The sequence below is a fragment of the Acinonyx jubatus genome, chromosome D1 (genome assembly GCF_027475565.1).
Source record: "Acinonyx jubatus isolate Ajub_Pintada_27869175 chromosome D1, VMU_Ajub_asm_v1.0, whole genome shotgun sequence".
Taxonomy (NCBI): domain Eukaryota; kingdom Metazoa; phylum Chordata; class Mammalia; order Carnivora; family Felidae; genus Acinonyx; species Acinonyx jubatus.
Window position 1 is genome coordinate 66,764,647 of NC_069390.1, and position 14,755 is coordinate 66,779,401.

Consider the following 14,755-nt stretch of genomic DNA (forward strand, 5'->3'; position numbering starts at 1 on the left):
CTCCAGGAGCCTACCTGGCAATACGGCATGCTGGCTCTCAGGTCCATGGTGAAGGTAGGCACTCACTTTATTCTCCTTCTCTCTCTGCTCTAGGCTGTTATAGTTTGGGGGAGGGGTAATGGGAGTAATGTTAATCTACCTTTCCTACTCTTCTCAATGCATCCTTTCTTATTTCTGTTCTTCATCCCAGGGCTGCAATCCCTCACCTGAAATCCTGGCTCTCATGAAGGTATTTCATGTGTAGATAATTGCTCAAAATGACATCTCTGAGAGGAGATGAGCAGTAGAAATTCCTATGTCATCATTTTGCTGATGTCCTCAAATACTCTTGATTCAGATTTATTTGACTGATTTGATTAGGGTTTTTAATCTATATTCACAAATGACATTAATCTGTATTTTCTACCTTTAGTGTTATCAGTGTTATCAAGGCTATGCTATTTTCTTAAAATCAGTTGGAAAAAGTTCTTGTAATTTCACATCTTTGGAAATGGATACTTATCACGAGAATTACCTATCTTTGAAAGTTTAGAAGTATTTGACTTTAATTCTACCTGAGTTTATTTCATTAAAGATAATTATTTGACAAAATTTTAATTTATTCCAAGATGATGAATCCATTCTATTTTTTAATTTCTAATTGGATCAATTTAGGAAATTTATGTTATAGAAACAGAAAACTATAAACCATATTCTTTAATGCAGTTTAAAATTACAAATGAGATAAGAGGTTACATTCTTCAGTCAATATAGATGCTTAAAATCTTCTGATAGCCATTACTTCTCATTAAATTAATGAGGTAACTTTATTCTTTCAGTTGTTCACACCAAAATCTTTGAAGATACCTTTGATTCCTCTCATTCCTTGACATCTAATCCATCAACAAATCCTTTGGAATATATCTCAAATCCAACCACCTCTCACTACCTCCACTGTTCCTCCAAACTCCAAGCTGTCATTATCTCTCACCTGAAGTATTTTATTGACCTTTTGATAAGACTTTCTACTTTTTCTCTTACCTCTTCTGGTGTAGGCTGTGGTGCACTGCCCAGATTTCTCCATCAGAAATAAAGTCATCAAATCCCTAGCTGCCAGGTTTATTGGCTGCTGACAGCTCATATCTGAGTTCCTACCTAGAAACTGCTTTCAGCTCAAAAGGAGCTCCCTCACCTGAAATTATTTTTATAATAATAGAACCCTGTAGAAACAAGAATTATAATTACCTCTGCCACAGAGGTAGCCAGTATCCAATGACTGGTCAATATAAGATCTTGTGCCCTTGTTTCAATTAGAACAAGGTTATCTAAGCCCCGAGGCTCCTGTAGATCAACTAAAGACTTTGTGGTAACTACTCTGCACTAAACTCATCACTTTGCCTAGTCCTGTGTCCTCACATTCTCACAGGGGTTGTTCCTGACAGCACTCCCATAAACTCCCTATTTGCAAATTCTCCATCCCAGAATCTGTTTCCCAGGACCACTGACCTAAGATAGTTGGCATAAAGAGTGGTCTGAAAAAGGCAAATTACAAAATGGAATTTTTCAGCTGCAGCACCCACCAGCAGCTGCCAATGAGAACCCCAATATTGGTCGTAGGTAGAGTGCTGATAATATCTCCTGGCATGTTGATGGTGCAACTGTTAACACTTTTACCTCTGGTGAACTAGAATGAAAAACTAGTGGCAAGGAATACACTGGCAGGTATAATATCTCAGTCATGCCACAGGTTCAGAGGAAATTCTAATTATAAAGACAAAAGATTTGAATGAATGTTGCTAAGTGTGGTCAAAGCTTTGGACAAAGACAATGCAAAACTAAGGGTGATTAATGATGAATTTAAGGAAAATTGTGAAAGTCACAAGAACTCCTAAGCAGTATATAAAGACTCTCTCATCTCCTGCAGCCAGAAGGAAGAAATTGCTGAGGATCAAGTTCAAGCCTTAATTATAAAGACAGCAGAACTCGGTGAAGATTGAATCTGCTTTGGAGGCAGAGAAAAAGAGAGAAAGGCAACCTGGAAAGCAAAATCTCTTGGAAGCTTGAAAGTGATAGGAAAGAAAAAAGCAAGTAGTTAAAATTAAGACCCTGTAGAAACAAACAAGAAGCACAAAACCAGAAATATACTAACCCCACCGCCACCTTACAACACCAGATATTTTTTAAATGCACCTTACTATACCAATAAAAGAGGGCATTAAGTGCTGCTATAAACATTGGGGTACAAGTGCCCCTATGCATCAGCACTCCTGTATCCCTTGGGTAAATTACTAGCAGTGGTATTGCTGGGTCATAGGGTAGATCTATTTTTAATTTTTTGAGGAACCTCCACACTGTTTTCCAGAGTGGCTGCACCAGTTTGCATTCCCACCAACAGCGCAAGATGGTTCGTTCCCATTTCTCCAAATCCTCTCCAGCATCTATAGTAAAAAAAAAAAAGAGAGAGAGAGAGAGAGGGAGGGAGCCAAACCATAAAAGACTCATAAAAACTGAGAATAAACTGAGGGTTGATGGGCGGTGGGAGGGAGGGGAAAGTGGGTGATGGGCATTGAGGAGGGCACCTGTTAGGATCAGCACTGGGTGTTGTATGGAAACCAATTTGACAATAAATTTCATGTTAAAAAAAAGAATCATATAGTGTAAGGAAAATGACTTCAAAATGAGAAAAATAAATTCTTAAAATCTAAAAAAAAAAAGAGGGCATTCAAACTAAGAAATCTAGCAAGCCACCTAAGCACCTAACACCACTTCAAAGAATCCTGTGATTGCTGGTCCAAGAAAATATAAAATGTTTCAAAAATGAAAAGAAAACTACAAGCAATAATTATACACATCCATAATAAGAAGGAAACAGAAAATGTCATTCTATAGACTTGTTCACAGAAGATACATGTTGAAGAATTAGGGTGGCATGATATTTGCAGTTTAATTTCAAATTCCTCAGTAAATACACCTATATACAAGAGAGACCACACAAACATGGCAAAATATCAACAGCTGGATAATCTAAGAATATATGGGTTTCTTTGTACTATTCTTTTAATTTTTCTAGAGTGTTAAGTTTTTTAAACTCCTACAACTCAACACCAAAAAAGCAAATAATCCAATAAAATTGGTCAGAGGACCTGAACAGACATTTTTTCTAAAGACACACAGATGGCCAACAGACACGTGAAGGGATATTCAACATCACTAATCATCAGGGAAATGCAAATCAAAACAACAGTGAGATATCCTCACACCAGTCAGAATGGTTAGTATCAAAAAGGCAAGAAATAACAACTGTTGGCAAAGATGTAGAGAAAAGAGAACCAGTACACTTGTACACTCTTGGTAGGAATGCAAACTGGTGCAACAACTGTGGAAAATTTTTTGAAGGTTCCTCAAAAAAAAATGAAAATAGAAATACCATACGATCCGTAATTTCACAACTGGGTGCCTACTCCATGAAAATAGAAACACTAATTCAAAAAGATTCATGCACCTCTATGTCTCTAAGTTCATTGCAGCATTATTTATAATAGCAAGATATGGAAGCAACCAAAGGGTCCATCAATAGATGAATGGATGAAGATGTGGTATATATACACAATGGACTATCACTCATTCATTTAATCATTTATAAACATTTAAATCTCAACACATCATATATACTTATAGTTTAATACCACATAACAAATATAAATGTCTGGGTCTTATTTTCGCTTCTTTTCTTTTTTGTTTCTTTGATTTTCCATTTGTTTCCTCTTATTTTTTGTTTCCTTTCTTTTTTACTTCTATTTTTGTATCCTGGAACGGTTTTCTACAATCACAAGTAAGGTCTTGTTTCTCTAATTGTATGAAGTGGAAGAAAAACATCTTCATCTCAGACCAAACTGATCAAATACCACTGAATGGTAAATTTATGACCTTGTGGAATATTATAGGATAGGAAAAATGCCTTATATAACTACCAGGGACTACATCAAAAATCTGAGAAAAGTCCAAACACATAGATTTTCCCCAATTAATAAGAAGTGATGTGAAGGTTTCTTGTCTAGTGGACTTAGACCAAACATCCAAATCTAAAACTGTCCATGTCAGTCATAATTCTGAACAGAAGCTGTTATCTTTCAATCAGTGTGATCTTATTTTTTCAGTAGTTTTTAGCAGTCCTTCATAAATGTATCCACACAAGTGTTTCTTCTTTACACTATAAGTCTAGACATCACTGATCTAATTATTTAATTCAATTTAAACAGTACTAAAGACAGCATAACTTGCATGCAGACATCTGATAATGATTTTTGACTGTGCTCTTGTAAAGCAAAGACCATGACAATTTGATTTGGACAGCAGTTAGGACAATACAACTTGCATTCAGAAACTCATAAAGACTTTAATTATGCTCCTGGTTGACTCTCCCCAAGATAAGATACTTGAAATGCAGAGCGGAGTCTAATTAAACATAGGATAGCATAAATGAGTTAGGAAATAAAGCCCATGAAAAAGAGAAGTACCAAATATAAGTGGATGTTGGTAATACTTTCCATGTGTATATACTTCAGTTTACAAAGCACTATCACACAAATTCATTCCAACTCAGTAAGTATGTATGGAGCATATACTCAAGGCACTATACCAGACAGTGTGCAGAAAACAAAAATAATATATACACACAAAGAGCTTATAATCCAGTGGGAAGATATGGTCATTTTGAGTCCAAGAAATGGAATACTATAGAGATGCAAATTACTATTGAAATATAAAGAAGAAATGAAACTGGACAAGTTAGGAAAGGCTTCCCTGAGCAGGTGGTATTTGAATTTGGGCCTTAAAAATATATATATATTTGATTAACACCAAACATTACAAGATAATCATTATAGTCACTATTATGTCCTTTCACAGTACAGGAAATTGGGGTTGAGAGGCTAAGAGGACTTTCTCATCCAAGGTCAAACAACTGACAAATATCAAGTGGGACATGAACCCAGCTTTTCTGATTCCCAAGTCCAGTGCTTATCTACTACATCATCCTCCAAGAAATGTCTTAATTTTAGGCAAGAGAATGTGCATTCTTTCAAGACGACATTAAACAAAAAAAACTATTCAGGGGCGCCTGGGTGGCTCAGCTGGTTGTGTGTCTGACTCTTGGTTTTGGCTCAGGTCATGAACTCATCATTCATGGATTGAGTCTCACATTGGGCTCTGCGCTGGGATTCTCTGTGTCCCTCTCTGGCTTGCTGTCTCTGTCTCTCTCAAATAAACAAGCACTTTTAAAAAAAAAGACTTATTCATTCCTACTATAATAATAAATGTGGCAGTCCTTTGTACAACATATGAAAATAAATATTCTTACCCTCTAAGTATTAATGTTATTTCCTGGTCTAAGTACAAAAAATTTGTTATAGTATTTTAAATATGAATACTGGGGATAACAGATCTTTGCTTAGAGAATAAGAAACGTGTTGGAAAAAAGTACAAAACAACTTCATCATGATAATTAGAGACTGTAGTATGCAATGAGGTGAAGGCCTACTAGTCTCTGTGTCCTTAGAGGATAGAACTAGAAAGTACAATGGGATGAAGCTTCACCGGCTATAAGATCAATTTTTCCTGATGCAAATGTATACCCAGGAGATAATAAGAACACATACGAGGCTTCCTAAATGTCAGACGCTACTCTAAGCACCTCATACTCAATTAATTCTCAAGTAACTCCCATGAGATAGGTATTATTATTAACATCATTTGTGGCTGATGAATCTGAGCCACAGAGAAACTTAGCTGAAGTCATGTAAGTAGTAGAACTGGGATTGAAATTCTGTCTGGCTATAGAATCCTTGTTCTTAACCACTCAGCTCTAACACCTGTTAAAAATGAGATTGCCTATTTTCTTTTTTGACGAGGGCTTTAAGATACACCCATAAGATATGATGTGAGTTCATGTTCTAGGAAGCAGCAGTTTATATGGCCTCTAAGAACACAAACTTTAGCGTCAAGTAGACTAGACTTTAAGACCTTATTCAGCCCTGCCCTACCTGTGTGAATTTGGGTGAGTTATGTAAAACTCTCAGAGTTTTAATTTCTTCCTTGCAAAAGGAGGAAGCAATTCTTATTCTGAGATGGAAAGGCAAGAAGCACAGTAGGGTAAGAACAACACTGAACTTAAATGTCAAAAGACTCAGATTATAACCACAGCTACTATCATCCATGTGAAATAGGGCAGTGAATCGAGCAATCCACAAATACTTATTGAGCCTCATATATTTATAACTCTGTTGTAAGTACTTTGGGGGATATAGCAATTTAAAAAACACTGTTCCTTACTCTCTGAGAGAAAATTCATTCAAGTTTGTTCATTTTCTTTAACGACTGAACTCAGGCCCAAAAGGAGGTGCTTCCTTGCATCATCATTCTGATTCTGAGATAGAACTTGAATAACAGTATCATGGTGCTTCCATTTCTTTGCTAAGTACAATGTGTGCATATATATATTGTAATTCCTCCTTTTGATACATGAAGGGGATACATGCAGAAAGAAGAAGAGATTGAACTTTCAGACTTGTCTCACTGTGTTCATTACCTACAGCTGCCATAACCAGCTGTTCCCACACATTCTCTCCATGGGGCACATTTTTCTGGAATGCAGATTAATACATGATGCCACAGTTGAGCCACTGTAAAAGACAGCAGAATCAGCATGATATATAGAAACTTGCTGGAAAATGTTGTCTTTTCTTTTCTTCCTCTGAGAAGAGCTCTGTGACAATTCTAAACAATTCATACAGAAATTGAAGAAACAATTTCCACATCTTGAAAATGTTTCCATTCCTCTGGTTGACATAAACTGGCAATAATACTGTGTGTCATGTGGTTATTCATGGAATGTAGTCTAGTAATGATTCACAGCGTCAGTTTTGGGGTCAGGCTGACAAGCATACAAATAGATATAAATACAGAGAGAGAGAAATCCTACCTCTAGCACTTACAAGCTAAGAGACTTTAACTGATCTGCTCTCCAACTTCTTCATATGTAAATGAAAATTATCATACTTATCTCCTAAAGTTACTAAACAGACAAAACATAAAATGCTTCGTATATAACACTTTATTTAATGACTAATCATTAATTAATGATTAATAATCCATTAAGTTTATCACTATCCTTAGCTTTTAAAAGTAACTACATATATGCTAGAAGAAAAAAATGAACTAATACTAACTCATTTTACTACAAAGAAAACTAGTGTTTGCAGCTATTTCACTCCAAATCATACAGAAAACACCACTTAGAAAAAGAAATAGACATTTTCTTCCAAGTTCCTAAGTAGGCAGATCAATATTTAATATATTCTATTAAGATATTTTGCAATCTAGCACTTAAACTACATCAAAATGGCAAACCAAATTATATTTTCAGCACTTAAAAAGTTACACACATAAGGGTTTGAATACATCTTTCCATGCACTTACTAGTTAAATTACAATATAGACATTCTGACAGGAGAAACACATATAATTTCTAAGTAAATCTCCAAGTTATTAGATAATTTGGCAACCCTTGTCAGCACTTGGATCCCTGATTTTATTATAATAAATGTAGAGATGACTTTAGTAGTAAACAGAACAAGCAAAGCAAAGTGAACAATAATATATGAGAGCTCTAGAATTCAGTACTTGTGAGCAAATCATTAAAGAAATATTTAAGTCACCAGTCATGCCTCATTCACCATATGTAGGTCAAGAGGAAAGTAAATTAACTTACAGTGAACAAGAACTTCCTTGGACTCCATGAAACTGTTTAGAAGAGCGGGGTGAATGTATACTTCTAAATTACACAGATGTCTGCTACTAGTTGGTAGAATCCTCAGCTCTGTCTCTTGCTCACACCACCTCGCCAAACATATGACCACAGACACTCCTTCCCAACAGCTGACTTTTAATCCTGTCTTTAAATTTAAAGAAGATCTTTTCAAAAATATGTTGCATGTAATAATGAAATTTCCAAGAAGAAAACTGTATTAAATATCATCCTCTAGCACTATCTCCCTACATGTTCCTCAAAAAAGATTGGCTTAATTTGTGAGCTTAACCACATAATTAGCTTCACATCCATGGCTCCATTGAATATATTAAGACTACCCAACACAATTCTCTTCTTTGAGCTGGAAGATGTGCACTCTGGGATATAACACAAATGTCAAAGCCATTTGGGTGCCACTGAAGATGAAACACTAATGTTATAAAGGCAACTGATACAAAGTATGCTACTTCAATGAAATAAACAACTCAACAGCCTAGAGCCAATGGTTGGCATTGATATTATAGACATTCCAAAGATAGCCCCTAGCTGTTGTTTTTTCTCTGCAATATCATGTAGACATGAAAATGTTATTTTCACCTAAGTCCCTAAAATGCTAAAAATTCATAGTCAGAGATTTTACTCACAGAAAATAATTTTAATTATTAAAAAAATCATTAGCTCTTTCTTTTTTACATGTCACAAGTGTCAAGTTTTCGGCTTATCAGACTTATTATTTACAAATTATATTTGCAGAATAATTGCATAAAAGAAGGTGAACAGTATTTCACCTGTATCATCAAAACATAAAAGTACTACATTTAATTTTTCACAAAATATTGCCCTTGAAGTTTTATGCACATAAAAAAAAATCCTCATCTAAATATTATCAACAACTAATATTACTTAACACAAATTTAGTGAGCCTACCATGTGCCAGGCACTATGCTAGATTCTAGAGATACAAAAAAAAATGATAAGATATACTCTTTTGTAAAAAAAAAAGTATACAATAAATGTAGTGGTTCTTCCAGTGGCATCCAATAATGTTATTGCACTCTCAGATTCTCCCTTTAAAATAAAATTTTAAAGACAATTCCATTTGCATAGAATTTTTTTAATTTTTGGGAATAAATTTAACAAAAGTAGCATAAGGCTTATACACTAAAAACAACAAATATTATTGAAAGAAATTAAAGATGTAAATAAATGGAAATAAAGCCAATATTCATTAACTAGAAGACAATAAATTGTTAAGTGGCAAGGTGATCATATGATTTACAGATTCAACATGACCTTTATAAAAATCCGAGCTATTTTTTTAAAAGAAATTGACAAGCTGATCCTAAAATTCATATGGAAATGCAAGTGACCCAGAATAACAAAAACAATCTTTGAAACAAGAAATATCATTGACTAATTTGTACTTTCTGATTTCAAAACCTACTACAATAATCAACTCAGTGTGGTACTGGCATAATGATAGGATATAGATAGATGGAGTGAAATTGAGAGTCAGGAAATAAACTGTTACATTTATAGTTAATCGATTTTCAACAATGGTGCCAGACAATTCAATAAAGGAAAGAACAGTCTTTTCAGCAAATGGTTTTATGACAACTGATTATTCACATGCAAATGAATGGATTTGGATCCCTACCTCACACTACATATAAAAATTAACTCAAAATGGATCAAAGTCCTGCATGTAAGAACCAAAACTACAAAACTCATAGGAGAAAAAAGGTGTAAAACCTCCATAACCTTGGGTTAAGCAATGGATTCTTAGATATGACATCAAAGCATAAGCAACCAAAGGGGGGGGACCTCAATCATACTTTGTGCTTCAAACTATCAGTAGAGCCAAAAGGCAACCTACAGATGGAATATTTACAAACAATATATCTGATAAGAGTATATTATCTATAATATATAAACAACTATCACAAATCAATGACAGAAAGACAAACAACCCAATTTTAAAATGGACAGAGATTTGAACAGACATTTCTCCAAAGAAGGCATACAAATGGCCAATAAGCACATGAAAATATGCTCAACATCATTAGTCATCAGGGAAATATAAATCAAAAAAACCACAGTGAGGCAGCACACCTGGTGATCCCACAGATCTGTCTGTTGCTTCAAGGTGTTTGGATGAAACAGACCCAGGGACACCCCTTTTACAAGCCTCTGACCACCTTCCAACCTTTATTCCAGTTGCAACCTTCAGATCCATCTCAGCCACCCTCTGCCTCAAGGACCATCCAACACCTTATTTTATTGATGAACCATGAGCTTCCACACTCATCAGAATTATTCTACCAAGGTGGAGACCACTGTCAACCGCTTGATCAATGTGCATCTGTGGGTCTCCTATACCTCCCTCTCTCTGGGTTTCTATTTCGACCATCATGATGTGGCTCTGGAGAACATAGGCCACTTGTTCTGCAAGTTGGCTGAGAAGAAGTCTGAGAGTGCTGAGCATCTCTTAAAGATGCAAAACCAGTGCAGTGGCCACACGCTCTTACAGGATGTGCAGAAGCCATCCCAAGATTAGTGGGGTAAAACTCAACACATGGAATGCCATGGAAGCCGCCCTTGTTCTGAAGAAGAACCTGAACCAGGCCCTTTTGGATGTGTATGCTCTGGGTTCTGCCCATGCAGAACCTTGCTCTCATCTCTGGAGAACCACTTCTTAGATGATAAAGTGAAACTCAAGAACATCAAGAAGATGGGTGACCACCTTCTACCCTCCACAGCCTGGATGGCCCCCAGACTGGGCTGGGTAAGTATCTCCTCGAAAGGCTCACCCTCAATCATGACTAGGAGCCTCTGAAGTCCAACAGCCTTTAAGGGGCCCCTCTGGCATCCCCCTGGTGCCAAGACTTGTGCCGGAGCCTCTCCCTGCAGCCACTAGGAAGCTTTTTAACCACCCTGGAGCCTTCTCCCAAGCTGTGAAACAAATGGAAACAACAGAACTTTTTGCAGAAAAAAAAATACACACAATGAAATACACTTCACACCAGAAAACTGTGGCAACAATAAAAGACAAAAACAAGTATTGATTAGGATCTGGAGAAAATGGAACACATTGCTGTTATGAATGAAAATGGTGTACCCACTCTGAAAAAATCTGGAAGTTCCTCCCAAGTTTTATAAAGTTCTGTATATAAATGAATAAACAGAAAAGAGAAACAGAATGAAAAAACACCAATGATTTTTTAGAGCAAACCTGTAGGTAGGTAACTTCCAATCTAATAGTGAACACTGGGAATCCAAAATTGATCTAGATCTCTCATGTAAGATTCAACCAAAATGAAAACAAATAATAACAGTATTTTGAACTGCTCACATTAGTACACTCTTCATGTCTTCATTCCTAAAAGCCCACTTAGAAAACTGCTAAGGCTGTGAAACTGGTGATTTTACAAATCAGTCCCCACTACTACCACCTCTAAGGCCAGAAGGGAGTTTTAAGGGAAACCAGAAAGAAAGAGAGCCACAGAAACAACAGGTGCTCTGAACAACTGGGGAGAGTGAGCTGAACTCCTCCTCAGTACGATCCTAAGAACTAGCAAATTTTCAAATCCCTGTTGGAAAGGAGACACAACTAACTCACTTCCAAGTTCCTCTTTATTCCACCCTACAGTCCCTGAAAAGTGACAGGTATACCACTGTTTAGTACTACTAGGCTCTGAGATACCAGAGTTCATCCCCAAGGAAAAATAGTCTTTAAGAATCCTTTTTATATATGTTTTCTTTAAGAAACAAACAGAAACTTAGTTGATTACTAACCAATTCATTTTTTAAGTTCTGTGATCCATAAGACTTGGATATGTGTTGGAAGCAATATGGAATTGTGAATGAAGCACAGGCTTTGGAATCTAGAAAATCTGTCCTATCACTTTCTGGTTGTGTGTTTTCAGACTTGTAATAACAATGGTTACATGTCACTGGTTATTCTAACCACTTTAATATGTTAACTTTCTTAACTTTTATAGTAACTCTATATGTAGGTATTATTATTGATTCCACTTTAAAGATGAGGATAGCTGAAATTTAGAGAGATAAAGTAGCTTGATCAAACCCCACAACTAGTAGGTGACAGAACTAGGATTTCAATGCAGTCATCCTAGTTCCAAAGACAACATTCCTATCTCATTATATTGACTTCTGATGTGTTGTTTCTGACATTTTTTCCCCTTCATTGTTCTTTCTTCAACTACAAAATAGAATGAATTCATAGGGACATTGTGAAGGTTAAATAAGAATATATATATATATATATATATATATATATATATATATATATATATATGAAGCACAATTCGTGAAATATAGTACATACATGATAAATAGATTCTGTTATGATGATTATTAACATAGATTATGCTGTAGGGTCTAAAAGTAGTCACATTATCTCTTCCAGAACTCAATATTTCCAGATAGATAGATAAATAGATAGACAGATAGATCTGTCAATGTCTGAAAAAATATACAATTTCATGATACTTTGGAGAACAATGTAGAGAATTATAATATCAATTGCTCTGTAGTTTATGTATATGACATAACATTGACATATATTACATTCACCTATCTTTTAGCTTTTCTGAACTATAACTCATAAAATAAGAAAAAACATAATATTTAATGGTCATTTAATTAAAATAACAAGTCATAGTAGAAATAGTTTCTACAGCATCCCTGACCTACAAATTCCAAATTCCATTTTCATACTTCCATCTTCTTCATTATGTTACTCATCCCATTGTTACAGACTCTTAGATTTTTAGAAAGTAATACCCTTTATTGAAATAAAATGAGCTTAGCTTCAACTAAAAACAGCAAAAATAAATAAATAAATAAATAAATAAATAAATAAATAAATAAATAAAGGAATGAATGAATGAATAAAGTTGAATCAGCCCCTCCATACCATTGTTCTAGTTTGAAATGTAGATGTTAGGGGAGTTTTAGACTCAGTCCACACTTAAAACTCTCCCTGATGCTTTGGCCCCACTTTGTTCACTCCTCTGCATGATTTGTATACACATCTTTTTTTCTTCATTAAATTATTAGATCATTTGAAAGCAGGGAGCATATCTTTTTATTTGGCCTTATAACTGTTACAGTGTCCAACATCATGCCGAGTACAAAGAAAATATTTACTAGATATCCATGCAAAAGAAGGAGGCAAGAAAGGGAGGAATGAGGACAGGAGGAAAGGAGAGAAGGAGACTGGGAAAGCAAGGAAGAAAACAGAAAGGCAACCAAAAACTAACCAAAAACCTAAAAGTCAGGATGAAGAGTATTCTGCCTTCATGAAATATATTTTATCTTTGTGGAAAGCATTCCAGTATACATTAACTTTGCAAAATTTACTTCAAAATCTCTCATAACATTTTATTAACTGCCTTAGTTTCTAACAGTTGTTCTAATAAAGAAAATATAAGATGGCATTTAGTCCATTTTCCTCAGAATTAACTAGCTTGAAAATTGGGTGATAGTTTGGATTCGGAGGAGTTGTCAATTTTTTCTGAAAAGTTAGAAAATATTGGGTTTAGTTTTTTCATTTAAATACAAGTGCTACTACAGGTGCCTGGGTGGCTCAATCAGTCATGTGTCCGACTATTGATTTCAGCTGAGGTCATGAACCCATGAGATTAAACCCCATGTTGGGGCTGCACTGACAGCACAGAGCCTGCTTGGATTCTCTCTCTCCCCCTCCCCCACCCATACCGCTGATGCTCTCTCTCTCAAAATAAACAAATAAACACTTTTTTTTAAATAAAATAAATACAAGTACTACTAGTGAGCTCTCAATTTAATTGCACTCAATGTGTAACATTTTTAAAACTAAAGTTTAAGGAAGGGCCACTGTATGAATCCAAGCCTTAGCAGCTGCCAAGTAACCATTCTATGTCTGGCAGCTGTGGATGGTGAACAATGCGACTAATGTAGCTGTCAGAAAGCCAAGTACTTTGTTTGTAACCTCAATAGTGAATCATGAATATTGGCTAATTTCTGACCACCATGTGCAAAAGGGCATCCTATTACTTTCTGTCAAGTCAGTAATGTTTAAAGGGGGCCATATTACTCTGAGTGCAATAAATCTAGAATAATGCATATAAAATCTAATAATTTTAAAAATGGAAAGTCTAGAAAAAATTCAATATATCTATATAAGTTGTTTGCCTTGCCTTCTATTTCCTTTTATCTGTTGCTTAAAAGTTTAGAAAACTGTAGGATTTGTATACTTGAAAATAGTTTTAAAACAAATGAAAACAGTAGATTAAAAATATTAGTTCATCTGAAAATTTTTACAAACCAGTAAGTGCGGCAATAGCCAATTTCAGATGAAAAGAGGCAAGCTTTGGGACCTACAGCAATCCACAGCAGGTGAGTGACAGCAAAAGACAACACTGATGTCTGTGCCACCCACAGCAGATGTCAGGCCTTGACCCTGCCAAAACACACTGAAATGCATGACCTTGTCTGGTTTAGCACTAAAGATGGTTAAACTAATTGTTAAATTCTCAAAAAGCTGAGAAAATATAACTGAGCATTCAGTCATTATTGTATTAATTGAATAGACATTTATTAAGCAGTGAATCACTTAATAAGGTCTAAGCATTCAACACTAGAATAACACAACTTCCCTATTCTCACAATCTATTGTGAGACAGATACATAAACATACATGGAAAAAGTATTAATAAAGAACAAAGCACTAGGATATTTAGGAAAGCCTCCATAGAAGAGGTAACATTGAAGCTTGGTACATAAAGCTGAGAAGGGCATAACAGGCAAATGGGAGGGCATGGATAGAGGCACAGAACATAAAAGGACCTGGCTTTGGAGAAAAACTGAAGTTTGAGTATAATTAGAGTCTAGAGTTTGTGTTATTGGTATCTGGGAAACGCAACCAAAGAAGTAGGTTAGTATCAGATTCTGAAAGCAGAGAGT

At 35.4% G+C, this 14,755-nt stretch overlaps 1 protein-coding gene and 1 pseudogene across 2 annotated transcripts in view; one reads left to right on the plus strand and one right to left on the minus strand.

The window, feature by feature from the left end:
* DLG2 (discs large MAGUK scaffold protein 2) overlaps positions 1–14,755 on the minus strand; it is a 2,057,646-nt gene that overhangs the window by 1,823,151 nt on the left and 219,740 nt on the right. The gene's annotated exons all lie outside the window — the stretch shown is intronic.
* Positions 10,077–10,639, plus strand: LOC128311658 (ferritin light chain-like; annotated as a pseudogene).